Raw genomic sequence first — 15,326 nt, 5'->3', positions numbered from 1 at the left:
AGATTTTATATGCTCTATCGCTTAGGGTTCGTATAATGCCAGTTTTTTTGAACAAATGTATATAATCCAGCACTACTCTCAAAACTAGACTGAATTTGTAACATGTACATTTGCACTACTTCCTTCTTGGAACTGAGAAGCATAATGATGAGAACTGATGAAGGTTAATGAAATTAAAGTTGTAACATGAGAGAGAAGGTATACAGTCAGGGGTATTAAAAAATATATTTAAACAAGGTAATCATGCATTGCTGATCTGGAAAGTGGTCATGCATGTTAAGTTTTCAGATAAGGAGCATACACAATCCAGTCAAAATATTATTACTAATGTCCTAATTAGCTCAACTCTTCCTACCTTTTGCTGCCCAAACTGTTACTACATAGCTTGGCATAGATTATAAAGTCTGAACATTTGCAATCTAGAGATTGCAAATGCCAGATCTCTCGATCAAAATCCCAAATGATAATAAGATACCCAGCAGATGCTGTGGTGTTCAAAAAAACCACTCTCAAATGATACTTGCAATGTGAAACAGCTCATTATCCTGCTGGAACATATCTGTGCCATTTGGAAGCAAAGACACCATGAAGGGATCTGTGTTTTGTTTTCATGGCCAAAGTAACTTAGGTTATGAGGCCAGTGCATTGTGTCTTCAAATTATGTTATTCTGGTTGGTTTGCCTGTGGGATTCAAAACCAGTGTCCAGCAGGGAAACTCTACCTTCATATGAGACCAGTAACTCACCTTTTACTTGAAAAGTCCTGATGAAAAGATCTAGGAGGATTCAAACCCAAATCTTTCCACCAAAGGGCAGTGTTGATACTGAATGAGCCACAGAAGCTAAAGGAGCATTCTTGATGATCCACAATGGACAAGTATTTGGGCTTCAAAAAATTCCAAGGAAAACATCTCTATACCCTAAAGCTGTTGGCTGTCACTACTAGACAATGCCTCTCCCATGTAATTTGCTATGTTTTTGCCTAATCTTCCACCTACTGTCATGGCATAGTAGAAATATGATTCATTCAAAAAAGGCAACTTTTTTCCTCTTTCTTTTTCAGTCTTCAGTAATCCAATGATGAGTCTCAAACATCATATTAAACATTAATTATTAGGTAAGCATGGATACCTTGCCTGGGCACTAATTTCAGAGATTGTAGTATGGGAAACACCACCATTTGTTCCTTAAATTCTATGGTCTCTTGTTTCAGTTTTTCATTTATGGATTTGCACAAGACAGAACAACTTGCATTCGACTACAAGCACCCACCATTTCCCTCAATTGCTTTTCTTAGTATCCTGCAAACAACCCAACAGTATTAATAATTTCCTGGATACTGCAACTCTTTAGCTGGTACCCTATAATCGCACCTCTTTTAAGTCCAACAGTTCAGATCTTGTCCATGTTTATCAGAACTTCAAATAAACAGTATTTCACACACCTTCACTGTCATGTATAGAGATTTTCACTGTGATGCAAGTGACAACTGGCTGGGTGGAATGGCTGATTGTGGTAATAAGACTGGGTTGTGTATGTTGATGAACTATAGGGCAAGAAATAAACTAAGTTTGAATACCATTACAAGAGAAGCAGTCAAGAGGTACTTGGAAAAAAGCATCATCTGCATTACATTCCAGTTAGTCATCAAATGAGTTTTAAATGGATAAATAAGCTTATTATGCAAGAGCTCCCTAAACAAAGTATGTGAGAAATAGCAAGAGAAGAAAGATCAGTAGTATAAAGCATAGTTCAGAAGAGTGACAAGTATGGTATCAAGAGCAAAATCAGATTATGAAAAGCAAGGAATTGTAGTACCATGGAGCATGTAAGGAAAGACCAGCTATCAGTTCAGTGGATCTGACATACCTTATATGAGACTGTTAACTCAACAAGCAGGGTGTTCCAAAGGAGGGCAAGCTGCACAGTGTGATGGCAAAACAGATGCAGCAAATTATCAGCTAGTCTGTATGCTGTGTGGGGTAGTCAAAGTGTAGAAAAAGTCAAGAATAGTTTGAATTCAGATATGGAGAAACAGAAAATTAATTCAATATCTTTATTAAAAGAAATTGAATGGATATACCATAATAATGAATGGACTTTACTATGGCATTCATAGAGCACATTATTGAAAGTAAAGCTGGAGCAGCTGGGAATGTCATGAATAAGAGGTGGCTGACCAACAGGTAGCAATATGCCTGTTAAAGCAGAGTCTGCAGGTGACTAGAGTGCAGCACAAGGGCTCTGTCTTTGGACTACTGCCTCAATTTGATTATTAATTAATATTTTATAAAGGCCTACAGTTTTTGTCTGTGTGTATTCAAAATTGGTTAAGATAATGTATATATACTAGCCACTGGATTAAATTACAAACCTTTGTTGCAAGTTTTTTCACTTCGTTGTACCATCAATTAAAAATGCCAAGAAATTAAACTTTGTTTACACTTGGATAAAGGATGAAACCAAGAATATAATTTTTTAGCATCTTTAATTTATAAAAACCTTTATGCAGATGCAGGCTACTGGTCAGTAATCATTAGTAGTGATCACAATGGATCTTTCGGAGTTCAATAAAGGGCTTATTGTGGGTGTTCATCTGGTTGGCACCACGATTTTGAAAACAGCAAAGTTTACTGGCTTCTCAAAAAAGTGAGATATCCCAAGCATCTAATCAGTGGAAAAATAACCCACATTCCTTGTCTAAGAGGCATAAAACTGTAATCCTAAGATAGTATCAAAAACGAACCATCATCTGAGGCTTGTACAGACAAACAAAACTCCCTGTGTGTAGCAATTGACTGAAGGCTGTTCTCAACCCATATCTCACTGAACTATGCACAGGGAATTGAAGATCAGTCTTGGCAACCACATGCCTATACAAAAACCACTGATTTCTGCAAAGAACCAGAAAGTTTGTTTACAGTGGTGTCAGGAACATCATGAGTGGAAGACTGGGGGGGGGGGGGGGGGGAGTCATGGCCGATGGAGTCGCAGTATATCTTGTTCTGTACCAACAGTATACAGAGAGATTTGACAGGAGCCCCATGAAGCAATGAACCCAGTTTGCCTTGTAAACACAATTCAAGGTTCTGGGGATGGTTTCATGGCATGGTGATGTTCTGTTGGTACAGAATGAGTTCCCCTGATATTGCTGGAAGGTCAGGTATCCTCTAAGGAAATCTGAACGTTGTTGCCAATCAAGTCCATCCTGCAATGTTGACTTTTATCGAGCAAGTAAGTTCATGGACAACTGATATATGCTACTCTCCATTGAGCGAGGTTCAGCAAGCATGACAGTGGCTTCTACCATCTCCCCCTAGCCACCACAAAGCTTAGATCTGAAACCCCATTGAGAATGTATGGAACATGTTAGAAAAACAAATCCAGGACAAATTCCTCTTCCATAAAATTTGAGCCAGTTAAGATTGGTGAACAGCTGGTTTGTTGTAGAAATAGATGCAATCTAACATTTTGTGGAATATATGCCAGACCACATATGTGCTGTAATTTGAGCTAAAGGAGGCCTAACATGGTTAAATAAATGTCTAATTCAGTGACCAGTATGTTTAGAATGATTCTGATATGCTGTCCTGATTGAAGAGAAAAAATGTGCATTTTAGCTTGAGGGGATTCGGGATGGCACGTTATACTGTTGTTATATGCCCCAAGGAATGCCTAGACAAAGTCTGAGTGATGGCAGGCAGTGGTTTCACCATCTCTCCTGAGTTATCATTCAGGAGTGACACTGTAAAAGATAGTAAGAATAATACAAATTAATAGCAATATTTGAGGACATATAAAGATAAAACTACGGTGCAATTTTACAACATCTTGATTCAACTGTAATTGGAAGTACTGATACATAGGGATTTGGACACAACTGAGAGAGTGATCAGTAACTAATGTGATGTTAGGACTGAATTGGGATACAAAACCATGAGTTTACTTGGCATCATAGAGTAGCTGGAAACTAGAAGTGTGTGTGTGGAAGGTTTGCAATGAAACACAGTGAACAGGCTACAGTAACTGTGAAGGCTTAGCATGAACTCTGAAAATGAGTGGCGATTAAGATGGTAAATCATCACATCTGACAGTTTAGTGTAATTGACAAGTGAATGAACTGTTCAAGTAGGGCACTCTATAAAAAAAAAAAAAAAAAAAAAAAAGTAGCAACCTCCATACATCTCCGAATAATCAAAGAAAATGTGTTGAATGATTTGCAATTCTAATTTATTGCATAGAAATTAATTATTACCAAATATTTAGCATCATCTAAATGTACTTACTTTGTAGATTATATAACTATGTAAACACATAAAAATGTAATATAAATTATAAGAAAACTTATTAGAATAATTTTTAACGTGGTTCAAAATATTAGAATATTCCAAATTTTTCCCCGATTGGTTTTGAGGAGAGCATAGAAATATATATACTTCAGTAGCTGTGAGACTGACTTGTGTGGATTTCAGTAGATCATTTGCTAAACATGGGTCAAATGAGTGACATATTGGAAGCTACTAAGTTTCGTATGGTGTCTCTACACAAAGGCCAAACTCAACTGCTTATATCCTTTCTTTTAACTGTTTATAGTTAAAGAATTGAAATGTTCTCAAGCAAGCGCAAGTAGAGTATTGAGACAGTATTCTAATAACCGCTGCAATAACTACGTCAAGAGATAAGAGGAGATTGAAGAATATTGTAAAGAAAAACTGTTTCTGAAGTGTATTTTCACAGGAGATGAATGTATCTAAATTTATGACATTGAAATGACTTCATAAATTGGATTTTAAATCATGTATGCCTAAGATGAAGCGACTTTTGACTTCCAAGCAAAAGGCAGTCAGAGTGCAATGGTATAAGCAAAGACTGTTGTGGGGTCAAGAGGACTGGGAAAAAAAAAAAAAAAAGGTACTTTTTTTTAGCAATGAAAGTATGTTTTGTGTATCCCATGGTCATCAAGGGATACGTGGTTGGCGTCTTAAGCAAGAAGCATTTGATAAAGAATGCATGAAATTTGCAACCTCTGTCATGGTAGGCTTGTATGACTGCATAGGGTCCAGGTAGGCTGTGTATTATGCACCCAAGAAGTTCTTGAGCACTTAATGTTACTGGCATTGGAAGATTTATGTGATGATTTCCTTTTTCATCAAGATTCAGCTTCTTGTCACACTTCCAAGACCACTATTAAATGGCTCAAAGAAAGGCAAATTAATGTAATTCCTTCGCCAGCAAATTCACTTGATTTAAATCCCATTGAGAATTTGTGTGGAATTGTCTTCAAGAAGTTGTCCCAAGAGACAAAAATTAACTTGTTTCTAGTCTGCTGACTATATGGGCATGTTTTGATTTAAAAAAAAAAGACCATGAACTGCTAGTAAATAATATGGTAGGCATGTATAAATAATTCAACCATTTATGAATGATCATAAAAGCTAAGGAAGATGCAACTAAGTACTAATTATCATGTTTTCTTTTGACTGTAATTTTCGCATTATTCTAATATTTTGAATGTTTTCAAATAACAGTTTTCTTATAATTTATATAACATTATATAACCATGTGTTTACATGGTTATATAATCTACAATTATGTAGCGTTAGATGATGGTAATTATTTTGTATGAAATAAATTAGAATTGCAAATCATTCAACACGTTTTCTTTGATTATTCTCATTTTTTCCATTCGGAGGTATATAATATCAAACATAATTGTGGAATCTCAACTTTGTACTTCATCCTCTCACATTAAAATATGCCTTAAAATATATATATATTTTAATATTTTACTGAACAAGGTGTATATATACACCTTGTTCAGTTAAGAAAATACATGTGCAACATGTGAATGCTGATCATTAGCACTATCTGCGAGAAGAGAGGTTAGAAAACCATGGCACATTAGAAATTTGGTAAACTGGAGAATGCCAATAAAGATAACTTTTCATTTTCTTGGGGATAAGGTGAGCACACTGAAGAGAAGCAGGGACTTATGTTTTGGAAAACAAACTATTTTATTTCTGTGAAGACCTCTTAAGACATTTCTATGTTATGCATTCATCACACATCAGCATGCTTGACATATTGTGCTGTCTGTAATATGTCAAGCATGCAAAGTGAATAGGTTGAAAAATGTTTCAAATGTGAAACTCCTAGGGCAGTGATGGCAAACCTTTTTACCCAGGTGTGTCAAACTTTTTTTTTTTAAATATTGACGTTGATGTGCCACTTGCATACATGTAACTACATAATCATAGGTGGTGACTTATACATATCATATTAGGCTATTTATTTAATAGGACATTGCTATAAAATCTATGAATTCATATTATACAATTAATTTAACAAACTTACATTACATTTAATGACTACTGGTAGAAAGTTCTTTCAATGAACAAACCTACCTTCGCCTTAACTGAGAGCGATCTTACACGATTTATCGCAGTTTTTTCATCAGAATACCAATATTTTTCAACATCCAAGGTGTGTCAGTGCTGACACGCGTGTCATAGGTTCGCCATCACTGCCCTAGGGCATACCACTTACTTTTTGGGGGAAGGGAGATAAAATTGCTATTTCAAAAAAGGGAAACAAGATCATGTTATGAGGAATGCTGAGAATCTACACATAAGAACAAAGATATGCATCTATGTTAATGATACCAGCTTGCTTCATCCTAGAAGAGGCTATGATGAAAGGATGGTCGTATACTCTTCAGTTCAAGCTTAGTTGTGCAAGAATATCTGTATAAATGAGGCATTACAAACAGAGATCTGAAAGTTATCCATCTGGATCAATATAGACTACAGAAATGAATATGCAAAAAAGCCTGGGGATAGCTTATTGTCTGTATGCAAATATCAGGAGTATCAGCAACAGAGGGGGTGAGTTTGCTATCTTGGTGAATATGTCATGGCCTCAAATTATAGGCTTTAGTGAGGCTAATGGTATATGATTTGAGTCAGTATTGTAATATTAGTAACAAATGTCCATATAGCAGTGAGTTTGAAGCTGTCTGGATCACTTGCATTGCCAGATCAACTATGGATGCTAAATAAGTAATCCTCATGGGTAGCTTTAATCATCTGAACATTAGCTATCAGGGAAATCTCATAAGAATGAAAACAAATTTATTGATCCTGTTATAAGATATCCCCAAACAGCATGCGACATTAACTCAAGGTCAAAGTGTTAGACCTGATTATAGTCAGAGGGAGATTTCAGTTGATGACTATTGGCTTCTCATTGATAGATGGGAAGCATATCAACAGTGAGTAGGAAGTATTTTAAAAAAATACTTTAATGATGCAATAGCAAAATGTGTCATCAATGCTGCTACCTCTACACCAAATGAAGAAACTCAGGTTTATGAGGGGGAGGCACTAGACCTGTTGCATGAATAAAAATTCAGCAATGGGATCTATCAGGATAACATGAATGCCAAGAGTGTCAGTTGAACTAAACGTGCTTTTGACCAGGTTGTATAATTTGAGGAAAAATTCCATAGGAGTGAAAAGAACATATGACATTTCCATTGCACAAGGGGTGGTGCAAAAATGGATGTCTTAACTACAGATCTATCAGTACGCGTTTACTAATAGAAGGTGTCACATTTGAGTAACTTGCTCACATTTTATTATGTTACAGTTGATTTAGATATGGGGAATATATGCACCATACTTTGGACTCTGCTAAGGCTGTTATGCAAGTAGCAGGATGTGGGATTGATTTATAAAACTATTAGCTTAGATAAAAGAAGAGCTTACTGACATATCAAAAGGTGGTACAGGAGGCATAAGTCTACAAAGTGTAACATGACTAGTGGCATACCTATTGTTATTCAGTCTTTACATTAATGATTGCTATATAAAAAAGGGAAACAAGATCACAAGGTGAGGAATGCTGAGAATCTACACATAAAATATATATGTTAATACCAGCTTGCTTCATCATGGAAAAGGGTATGATGAAAGGAGGGATGACACTGGGAATGTATTGACAGGAGACATAGCTGTTTGCTAATGATGCAAAAGATAGACAAGGAATGCAACTAGTATGCATTACCTGCAGATTGATTTGAATAGGCTGGAATTCTGGGCATGCAAAAATAGCTGTCAGTTTCAATGTTGGTAAATGTAAAGTTATATACTGGTTTGATCTTGGCATTTTATTAGATAGGAAGTTGAAATTTTGGGGCCATATACCAAAGATTGCAATGCTGAAATGAACATTGACATGCATGGATAAGGAAAACATTTTGCCTCTTTACAAGGCTATGATACTGATACAGCCGCATCCAGACTACTGTGCACAGTTCTGGTTTCTGGATGATGCAGATACAGTGGAGAGGATATTAGGGCTCTGGAATGTAGATTTTAAGAATTTGGGGATTGCAAACACTAGTAAAGAAGAAAAAAAAAGGATCGATATGATAAAACTTCAAACTTCTGAAAGGGTCACAGAGGATAGCAGTAGACAGAATTTTTCATTTTGTGGGGGGGGGGGGGGGGGGGACATTCATAGAAGTTGAGAATGAATGCAATCAAGGAAGAGGTGAAAGATGATTTTTTTTTCTTCTCTCAGAGCAGTGCATGATCATAAAGGTTTACCTGGAAGTTTCTGGTAATAAATAGTGTTAATTTTAATTGATGATAATCTTAGTTCTTTACTTTATACAGATATTATACTTCTAATTAATTTAAGTACAAGTCTGCAAGATTCCTTAACTAACTGTTGTAATAAATTTGGTATAAAAATCAGCAATAAAAACACAATGAAAATAGGCAGAAAATTTACATAGACTGTATTCTGAACCTATAAAATAAGTAAAACATTTCAGCTACTCAGGCACAATTTTTAGTTAAGATGGCAAAGTAAATATGGAAATAAACAGAATTAGTAAAGCTAGTATGGTAGGAAGTCAGCTAAATAAGTTTATATGGAATAAAAGAGAAATTATTCAGAACACTAAATTAGCTGTATACAAATTTAGTGTTCTGAATCTGTATTCAAATCAAAATTTTAACTTATGGATCTGAGAGCAGATGGAGAAAAAAACATTTCATCAAAGAGTGGAAAACACAGATCTGAGAAGGATTAATGGAGCAAACCGATGGCAGTATATTAAAAATGTGAATAGGAAAGAACTTGCCATTGTTAGCAGAGATGATATGGTCATTTAAACAGAATGAGAGAGGAAAGATTAAAACAAATGTTTGTTAGCCATATTAGCAGGAAAAAGACCCAGAGGAAGACCAAGATGTGGGTGGATTGATACAGTAAAAAAGTGCCTTAGAAGAGAAATATAAGATCTGATAATGTAAAAGTAGTGACAGATAAGATCTGATAATGTAAAAGTAGTGACAGATAAGATCTATCGGGAGGAAAATTGTTTATTGGAAGGTAGTAATGGTGCAACTTTTTCATGTACTATCATAATCCTGTACACTCCCTGAGGGTACATATCAGGAATTTGATGATGGTAAAAATTGGACTGTTGACATCAGTACACATAGATGACATTTATGTATAAATGGGTACTCTGTTGAGGAAATTTTATGAAATACCGGACTAGTGCATGTGCTACAAGATCTTATCTTGTAAAGAAAAAAAAAAAAATACATTAATACAATCTATATATTATTATTATATAACACCTCCAGGGAGTCGGAAGACTCATCAAGAGCGGGCACCTACTCTACAACTCTCTGTCTAAAGATATTTGTATAACAACTTATGGTTTATTAGTTATGATCAAATTTGGTAAAATGAATCAATACCAAACAGGAGATTTGTTTGGTCTATATTATACATTTAGCAGTCATAAGAGGCACTTCATAACTCAACGGGAAATGAAAAATTGTATTTAACTTTGTGAAATATGAACAGGAAAATGTTGATGATAGGTGTGATATAATTATAGGTACTGTTTCTCATATCTGAATCATAATTGTTTATCCCCTGTTGTAATAAAATAAAAGTAGAATTGCAAAGTTCTTGCAATTAGATTCCAAGACTAATTGTGAGAGTTTGCTCATGATTTTTTTGTTTGAGGTGTGTGTGCAGAAAGCTTAATTGATTTATATTCAAATATTAATTTCTGAGGGAATGAATTTATTATCTGCAGCTATATCTATACTAATGCCTATAAAGTTAGCAGTAAATGCACTATGCTGTAAAGAAGCAACTCTTAACTTTAGATGCTGCCATAAAATGTATGATAGAATTCTTTGCAATCATAATTCTGAAGAAGCCACAGAATTGCATATAGCATTGAAATCTCCATATTTCAGATAGGCACAGGCTCTTCACTAGTGAAAAATTATACTTTGCTTAATAAAATATTTTCCTCCTCCAGAAAATTATGAATAGAATTCAACCTTACGACTAACATGGAACAGAACGTGAGTTCCACAAATTCTGAAATAAGAAATTGTTCAACTAACAAGTCATCAAAGGATAAACTTGAGTTTGCAATTAATGAAAGACTCAACTGTTTTTTCCAAAAACATTTAAAGCCTAGAAAAACTCATTTACAACTATCTCAGTACCATAGCACCATCCAGCACAGAATCCAATGGGCATTTGCTACCTGCTAATCAAATATGCATCAAAATTAGATCCAGTTTAAATAACCATATTGATTGCAAGTTCACTTGAGAATAACTGTAGATATTTATTCTGACAAAAGTTAAATTTTGAATTATCAGAATATTTATTATTGTATGTAATAAAAGTTCAATTTAAAACATGAATTCAAATAATTACTTTTTCTTCCTTAGTTTGTTGCACCCCATTATCAAAATGTGAGAAAAATTGTTTGGAATACCAGTATTATGAGCCCTAGCCTGAACCTGGCTTATTCTTCTCCAGAGTTTAACTAGAAAATCAGTAGGGAAGTTTTCCCATAATTTTCTCTTTTTATGGATAGACTATGAATGTGCTCCAGTCAGGAATTCAACCTTCTGAATTATAAAGTGCAGCAACTATAAAACTTTTCTACCTCCATACTTAGCATTTCTGGTCAAATCATCTACTCCAGCTGCATTACTTTTGAATGTTTTCTAGCACTATTCTGTCACTTCTTGTTTCATTAAAAAATCTCTCAAAGCAATTACTCCAGGTGTCTAGAACATGGCTTCAGGTTTTATCATCTTCATAGTACTCTTTCCTCCATTTCTAAACCTTTCTCAATAGCTACAGAATGCTACCCAGCTCTATGATGTTTATCTTACCACTCTTCCTGTGAATTTTGTTCAACTGCCTTTACATACTGCTATGCTCTTTTGCATTTTTCTCTGCATTCTCTCAGAGCATGTGCTGACCTACTTGCTTTGAACTTTCAGTATGCTTTCTTTTCCAGACTCTATTGGGAAAACAACCTTACCACATGCCACCTGTAAAAATGATTTTATGTATTTTCTCATGTGAATTTGTGCACATCTTTATGTGGAACATAGTAATAACTAATCTATGTCCTGAACAAAACATCAGACACTTGACTATTATTATTAGCTTTGCTATTTTCTCCAAAATTTCCCAAATCATTTCTGTATGTCTAGTATTCATTTTACTACTCTACTAAGACCAACTTTTGCACCATTTCCCTATGACTCAAGAAATGCTTTTTCTTTTGTAGAATATTATTATTATTAAGAGAGACCTTGGTTGTCAGGAAATCATTGAGGGAGGCCATACTACTCATACCAGCTATCATACCTGTTCTTGAATTCATTCACACTACATCCAATGGCAATCCATTCCAATCATGCACTATAAAGACAGATCTAGCCCTACCCCCCCCCCCCATCCCCTGCTTCTTGACAACATTTACTCACAATTCTTTTCTTCCTTAGTTTTGTTGCTCCCCATTATCATCAAAATGTGAGAAAAATTGTTTTTTGAATAACGGTGTTATGAGCCCTAGCACTGAACCTCTGCCAACCAGGCCTCGCTTGCCAAGCGGTTAGCGTATCCACTCTCCAGCCAAAAGGCCAGGGGTTCGAATCCTGCTGTTGGCATTATAAGTGGTGGATGATAAATGGCATTGGTGTAGTTGCGGTTAGTAGTAGATGGCAGATTGAGTGGTAGAGATGTAGAGTAAGGGTCCTTCCTCCATGAGTCTTTGGACTCCCTGAAGGTGTCACATAATAATTTCTATTGATGGCTTCGTGTTCTTTCCCTGCCCTCCATAAAATTAAATTCCATCTACTGAATTTCTGTATAACCCTTTCAGAAGTTTGTAATCAATCATATCACTCCTGCTTCTCCTGGTTGCTGAATTGGTAGGCTGCAGACACTGTTGTTGTATTTAAGGTTTTTGCTACATGACTCTTGAAATTCAACTTCCTATCTACTAAAACTCCAAGATCCCTAGCCTGATCAGTTTCTTCTAGCATAATCCTACCAATATAATACAACATTGGATATCTAATCACACCAAAGTGAATGACTTTACATTTATTAACATTGAAATAACAGCCATTTTCACATGCCCACAGTTCCAGCCCATTCAAATCATTCTGCAAATACTGCATATTAACAGCACTCCTGATTATCCTATCTATCTTTGTCACCAAATAGCTGTATGTCACATATAAATGTAAGCACAAATAATTCTTTGTTCAGTTTTGATGTTATCCCATGAAATTACCACCATTTCAGCAGATTATATATCAATATTTAATGGTGAATACTAGAGCTCCTTCCTTTCTCTAATCCATAGTGCATGAATATAACTAGTTATTTAGAAAAATCTGAATTGTTTCCAACTTCCTTGTTTTGGTAGACCAGTTATGTGATACTTCCAATTCTTCTGCCAGTTCAGTTATTTTCCATTGATGAAGTACTTCGATTTAGTATCCTCAATTCTATTGAATTTGTTAAAATTAGTTTTAAGAAAACTTATTTTTAAAATATTACTAGGCATTAAAATAAATTTTTTGTGCATGCTAAAAATATAAATGTAAGCACAAATAATTCTTTGTTCAGTTTTGATGTTATCCTCTGAAATTGCCACCATTCCAGTAGATTATATATCAATATTTATGCATAGGAAAACAACAATTTTAGAATTGCAGTATAGCATGATGTTGATATAAGAGAAAGCACATAATTTTTATTGGTTTAATCCACAACACAAGCCAATAAGAAAAATAACATTAAGTAGGAATGGTTTAAAATTGCAGTGGACAATACAAAGAACTGAATCTCTAATTTGGTACCATCTCTTGTTGGATAAAGTTAAGAAGTATTTAAGTCAATCTTAAAATGACTGTCTCAAATTTTTGGTCATTCAATACGATCATTCTTGTCAAGGTTTGGGGAACACTTTATAAATAGCTGCTTTTTGAAAACAGTAATGTACAGTGACTATGTAATACTGCTTTTTTTTAAATCCTGTGTGAAGGGATATACAAAGCACGGTCTGCCAATCCCAACTTGTCATAATTGATGGCAACAGATGCATTTTTATGGTCTGTTTAAAAATCAATAAATAATCAACTAAACAAACATTTTTTCTTACTATCTTGTGTTTCTGAATTAAACCATAAATTTGCCAGCCTGGCTGGCCAGGAGCCTCTGTAGCTCAGTTGGTACAGACAGGTCCTTTGGATTTAAAGATCTTGGTTCATATCCTGTCTATGATGTGAGGAACCTTTATCAGGTCTTTTCAATGAAATGGTTAGTTAGCTGGTCTTACACAAACACAGAGCATTTTTATTTCCATCCCTCAACACAGATAAACCATTCTGCCAATCTTGGTGGATTGGCAGAATGGTTTATCTGTGTTGAGGTTCTACGTTCTGTTTTCTACCAGACATAAAATACTTATCTGTAGAGGGATACAGCAGAGGAATAGCAAACTGGCTGCATTAAATTGCCTAGGTCCCCTAATTAAAGAGTTCATCTCATATTGCACAGATGAAAAATGGATGGTTGGCTAAGTGGTTAGCATATGCACTCTTCAGCTAAGACTGACCTGAAGTGGCTGTAAAAGTTCCATGTTTGGTCTCTACCGCAGAGTTTCCAGAATATGAAAAAAAAAAAAAAAATCCTTATTGTATATTTTCACACCCACAGTGTAAATATAGAATAGGCTTAGAGAGAAGCCTTTCTTAGATGAGAGCCACAAATAGTATATATGAACTGTCAACATAATTCTTTCTCACCTCTGACAAAACTGATAATTGCTGCATCAGTATTTGTGTGTGCGTGTTTGTGTGTGTATATATAGATGTTAAATACAAATTGCTTTTGTTTTGTTTTTTAATTTTGTCTGGTGTATCAGTAATATCAAAATGCAGATGATCTTGCATCTCAACTTTGGATTTCTAGGAAGATGTTTATCTGATATTTACTATATCAGATAGTAAATAGGACCTAACTTGATGGTTCTTGTTGGCATGCAAATCTTGCTGCCACTTACTCTGCCAGGCATGCCTAGAAGGAATCTGAGTAGTGACACAGGGAGAAAATATTAAGGCTATCAATAGAGAAAAAAAAAAAAGAGAGAGAGAGAGACTGGGTGCTCTCTTTCTATGTTGGATCATTCATCTTCAGTACATTCTTTTACTCTATTTCCTTGCCGTACTCAGCTGCTTTCATTTGCTGCCTCTATTTCTTTCCACATTAACCATTCTAACCTTAATACTTCAAACAGATGTCTTCCATGGGAACTTCAGTGTTCCAATTCAAATTGGCTCCAGTTTTCAACCAAATCAAGCTGGACGACAGTAAATGGATATCTTTGGTCAGTAATAATACCTCCACTCAACATCTTGATCCTAACCAAAGGGCATATGTTGTTCCGACTAGGCTACAAGCGACTCATTCAAATGCCAACTAGAAAGAACATGTCCCACCAAATGAAACATATCAATGACCATTAAATGTATTATTAGTAGTTTCTTCTACCACAGTTTTGAACCGTGATTGCATATATTCCTATTCAATCATGGTTCAAGGACTAACTGAGCTGAACTATGTAGAAAGCAAAAGAATGGCCCATGATAGGAATACATGAAGATCCACAACAGCCAAGCTCCTGGACAGAGATAATACTCAATATGTTAGGATGCAATCATCTTCCAATAAAAACAAGTAGTTACTTGGCAAAGAAACAATATACATGTTAAAAATAATAATATAATAATAATGCAAACACTAACAAAGGTATTATTGATATCTGGAAAACGAATGACTAAAATAAATTAGCTTTGCTAACCTTGATTGTGGCCATAGCATTACTGCTGTTCCAAATGAGATTCATTGTAGTAAATTTTTACTATATTAAAACCATTCCTTTGTTTCATAAATTGTGAGAAT

The sequence above is a fragment of the Typopeltis vanoorti genome, chromosome 20 (genome assembly GCF_054136105.1).
Source record: "Typopeltis vanoorti isolate ZY-2024b chromosome 20, IOZ_Tvanoo_1.0, whole genome shotgun sequence".
In the NCBI taxonomy this organism is placed as follows: domain Eukaryota; kingdom Metazoa; phylum Arthropoda; class Arachnida; order Uropygi; family Thelyphonidae; genus Typopeltis; species Typopeltis vanoorti.
Note: the sequence above shows the minus strand (reverse complement) of the source record.